The 5,000-nt window shown below is 40.2% G+C and overlaps 1 protein-coding gene and 1 long non-coding RNA gene across 2 annotated transcripts in view; one reads left to right on the plus strand and one right to left on the minus strand.

The window, feature by feature from the left end:
• The window catches only part of LOC138867780 (uncharacterized), a 22,532-nt gene that overhangs the window by 10,387 nt on the left and 7,145 nt on the right, over positions 1 to 5,000 (minus strand). The gene's annotated exons all lie outside the window — the stretch shown is intronic.
• Positions 3,392 to 5,000, plus strand: part of LOC113816937 (octopamine receptor beta-2R) — a 40,093-nt gene continuing 38,484 nt past the window's right edge. Inside the window, exon 1 of the mRNA XM_027368929.2 lies at positions 3,392 to 3,582. The gene's annotated coding sequence lies outside the window, so the exon portion shown is untranslated. The remainder of the gene's footprint in view (positions 3,583 to 5,000) is intronic.

Consider the following 5,000-nt stretch of genomic DNA (forward strand, 5'->3'; position numbering starts at 1 on the left):
AAAGGTATGAATGAGAAAGAATATCTTCAAAATACAAAAGATGAATTTCACCAGTTTCGAATATTTATTCGTCAGCAATACATACATATTCAAAACCGGTGAAATCCATCTCTTGAATTGTAAAAATGTTAATTTTAATTCATACCTTATATATATATATATATATATATATATATATATATATATATATATATATTATATATATATATGTATATATATATATATATATATATATACGTATATATATATATATATATATATATATATATATATATATATATATATATATATATATTTACATACACACGCGCACACACACAAGCTCAGTTAGTTTTCATGTTTTGAGTTCGATATCCAATGGCCGGTGGAGAGGCAGGCTGGCGCAATCCCCGTGGCTCGAAGTTGGTCCCCGGTTAATCCAACCATATTTAATTGGTTTTGGTTTAAAATTTAGTCATTTTTTTACAATATAGGTCGAGAATCAATGATAACAATATATATATATATATATATATATATATATATATATATATATATACCTTCTTACTGAATTCCATTGCGATGGGATCCCTCTGTAGCTCCAAAATTAAACGGCCAATCTTTCGGTGTTCAGATACAAATTGTCTAATTACTAACACAATGGGATCCTAGTTTTCTGAGCCTTCAAACACCGTGAAAGCCAAATATAGTGCATTACTGAACAGGCTGAAGCCCGCAACTAGCGTTTGGAATTTTTCTTTTGGAAAAGGCTTCGTCTGTCGGCTGGCTGGTTTCTGCGATTACGACGCCATCGTAGGATCGGATCTCCGTCGTAAGTTGAGGACCCCTATATATATATATATATATATATCATTGCACTGGCCAGTGCCCCGGGGACCCAACAACCCAAACTCTACTCCTCACCAAAATCTCCCAAACGGGGGGTATACCCCTTGCCAAAACCAAAATCTCTCCACGGAAGGGGGTGTGGGGGGTGCCCCCACTTCAATAAGCTCCAATCTACTTGCAAACAACAGACCACTACCCCAAATGTACATAAAACAACGTATAAGAATCGCCGTCTGGCGGTATGGGGCCAGTGCAGTAATACATAAATGCACCGTAGCAGGTTTTCATGGTCCTGCAAAACAGTTCCCGAATAGCTAGAAACTTGAAACTTTGGGGCCGAGGTGTAGTCGGGCCAATCTTTAACTTGACATATCCCATTGGAATCAGCGCAGTAGTAGCTGATATATAGGGGGGCCCAACTTGCCTAAGGTGTGATACTTATACATACAATGGCACCACTTTTGGTGGACAAAAATCTCTCAAGAACGGAACCAGATAGGTCTCATGAAGGAGCGGGTCCTTTCGATAGAGGAACCATCGGAATCATTTGACATTTTACCAAAAATGCGTTTTGTATTTTTTAGCCTCAAAAGCATAATTTATGACGGGCTAGGAGCTAGAAAACCTAGGACAAGAAAGGGCTTGGATACAACTATACAAGTGCCACATTACATTAGAGTAAGCCTAGTACAAGAGTTTCAGACATAAAACAAGAATCAAATACAGTGGTAAGACCATTTTTAGAAGCAGGATCCTTCAAGAACGGAAAGAGATAGATATGATCAACCACTCATTGGAAAGTTCTCGTAAAGAAGTATGTTTTGTTGGATTCGGGAACATCAGGGTTTTCTGGCATCGTGCCAAAATCGAGATTTTTGTGTTTTTAAGCCCTAAAAACAGGGTTAAGAAGGATTAAGGAACTTGAAAATCTAGGACCAGAGAGGTCTTAGGCACTCTACTACGTGCTAAGTTTCTTGCGTGTAGGCAAAACATAATCGAATATAACTTGAGCTTTTGTCTCATTATTTTCTGAAATTAATGATTACAAAAAATCACCTCTAATAACAAAATGAGTTATATATATTTTTTAAAACAACGATATTGTTTGGCTTGCCCGGGGACCCACCAATGTGGAGGAGACATGAGATTTTTTAGATTGGTCTACAGGGTGCAATTGTTCCATTCTTGTGACTCATACCTCATTCCTCTGTCATGTTATATCCTCATCTTCAGCAACTTTCTTTCACCATCGTTGCCTACAAACTTTCAGTTGGAAATCTTAGTTGGTAAACTGTTTCGCTACATCTAACTCTAATATTAGCTGGAAAGTTTTCAATTCCATCATTTTTTGTCAGGGGACCAACCCCCCATACCCCCCTCCCCCGAGTGAGTTATCACTTATCTGGAAATGGTTAAGAACATATAACTTGTCAGACATATTATCCCTCTCTCTCTGAATTCTTTCTTTCTCTCACTCTATCTCTCTTTCTCTGCGATCCTAATTCTGAGTTATGTATTTAGCAAGATGATCAAATAAGCTAGCTCTTAGTTACCAACTTTTTGCCTCATCATTTGCTGCCTACACTGGAATCCTTAAATTTCATTCGTTTTGAGTCGCAAGAACGGAACGATTGCATGCCTTGGACCAATCTCAAATACATTACGCCTTGTTGGGTCCCAAGGCATGCCAAAAAATTTAAGTTTTTTAATATATATATATATATATATATATATATATATATATATATATATATATATATATATATATATATATATGTGCATACACATAGGATGAACCGATTAGTATAAATGGATAAGTGCTGTAAAGAAACAAAGTGAATTTAGAATCCCCAAGTTAATAACACACAGGTATGCATATGAAAATAAATAAATAGATACACACATACATATACATATATATATATATGTCCATTTAAATTCGTCGCGTCATCGTACACTTGGGTAATTGTCACTTAACTTGGTGGCTGTGGTGGCATTAGAAAAATTTCCTTGTTTTCCATTGCTATTGCAAGTGCACCTTTACACCATAGCCTTGCAAAATCGTTATAGCCGGATGGCCTGTCCTATCAGAGCTGCAATTAGAATAAAGTAACATATGAGGGTTATCGACAATGGAAATGAAAGGCTGCTGCAGTAGGAACGAAATAAAAGTGAGAGAGAGAGAGAAGAGTGGAATAGAGTAGAGTAGAGTAGATTGAGTAGATTGAGTAGAGTAGAGTAGAGTAGAGTAGAGTAGAGTAGAGTAGAGTAGAGTAGAGTAGAGTAGAGTAGAGTAGAGTAGAGTAGAGTAGAGTAGAGTAGAGTAGAGTAGAGTAGAGTAGAGTAGAGTAGAGATAGAGATAGACACATAGATAGATAGAAAGATAGATAGATAGAGAGAGGTGTGCGCATTACCGTGTTTGACCACGACATCGATAATGGTTTGGCCTGTGAGGTTAATATTCGAGGTCAACGCCTGTTCTGTCCCAGGAGAGGTGAGTCCAAGAGGTCAGAACGAGCATCTTCCGACCGTCTGCGACCTCACTGACTCCGCCCTCGTGTTCCCGCAGGTGCACCCGGAGAGCAGCCATGGCAAGGCCCGCGTGCAGCGTGAGGTAAAAGCGGCCCGCCGGCTGTCGCATCGAGGCCGCCCACCACACCCGCGATGTCGGCACGTGGGGGCGGGGGTCACCGCTGCTGCTGTCTGCCGCCCCCGCCGCCCACGCCTCGCACGCCCCTCCGAAGCACTAAAAGGTTTGTGTCGACGCCCATTGGCATGCGTCCCATTACGGGAACAATGGCGCCCCGAGAGAAGAGATTGTGTTTGTAAGACGAGAGGTGTGAGAGGCAGAGGGAGAGGAATGCCTCGTCGGCTGGAACGCTAAATGGTTTTTGTTATTTTGTTACTTTCTCGTCTGTGATATTTCCCGAGACAATCTTTGTATCGTATGGCCTAATTTAACAACGTGTGTGTGTGTGTGTGTGTGTGTGTGTGTGTGTGTGTGTGTGTGTGTGTGTGTGTGTGTGTGTGTGTGTGTGTGTGTGTGTGTGTGTGTGTGTAACCTTGCTTACGATTTTTCTCGAACCACGTTAAGTGATTAGATTGCCTCAAAATCTGATGCTCTGCTCTGCCAAATAAGAAACGAAAATTGTGCGTCTTCAAGGGACTCTGGAAACACGTTTTCTTGAATGATATAATTAATAATTAATCTATAACCTTAAAGCAGTAAAGTGTGCTTGCCCTTTTGCATTTACTTTGAATGCCATCTCTGAGAAATGAAAAGCAAAATTTATGCAGTGAGTATTAAAAAAAACATGCATCCGCAAATGGCTTAATTTGCCTTCCTTTTCCCCCCTTCCTTCTAATTTCTCCTCGTCCTTTCCACTTATGCTCTCTCTCTCCTCCTCCTTCTTCTTCTTTTCTTCTTCTTCTTTTTCTTCTCTCTCTCTCTCTCTTCTTCTTCATGTTCTCTCTCTCTCTCCTTCCCTCCTCCTCCTCTCTCTCTCTCTCTCTCTCTCTCTCTCTCTCTCTCTCTCTCTCTCTCTCTCTCTCTCTCTCTCTCTCTCTCTCTCTCTCTCTCTCTCTTCTTCTTCTTCTTCTTCTCCTTCATCATCATCTTCTGCCTCTTGCTCTTCTTCTTCTCCTTCATCATCATCTTCTTCATCTTCTGCCTCTTGCTCTTTTTTTTTCTTCTTCTTCTACCTTTCCAAGGGCACGTCTCAGGTGAGACACTCGCGAGGTGCCCTTCGAGCGCAACTCGAACAATGCCCAAGTCCTTTCTCTTGCCTTGGTACTTCATGGCAACTTTCACGTGTTAATGGAGTCTATTAACGAGGACCTTACCAAAAGGAGGGAAACGTAGAAAAAAAAAAAGAAATAAGAGTACATGTTCAATCAAAAGTCCTGCGAGCGCAATACCTGCAGTTCTGCCTCCGACGCTTTTGCCTTCGCATTCACAAGTACAAAAGCTCCATTAAGCCGTAAATTTTGGTCTCTTGTTAAGACACAAAAGAGACTTAAAACTGGCTATACATTAGCAAATGTCTGCTGAAAGCTATCTTGGGACAGGAATGAATGTCAAGGAGTACTGGGAATTTAATCAGGGTATGTTAATGATATAATGATATAAATTGATAGCGTAACGAAACGGAAAATTCATCTCAGGAGGTCG

The sequence above is a fragment of the Penaeus vannamei genome, chromosome 32 (genome assembly GCF_042767895.1).
Source record: "Penaeus vannamei isolate JL-2024 chromosome 32, ASM4276789v1, whole genome shotgun sequence".
In the NCBI taxonomy this organism is placed as follows: Eukaryota; Metazoa; Arthropoda; class Malacostraca; order Decapoda; family Penaeidae; genus Penaeus; species Penaeus vannamei.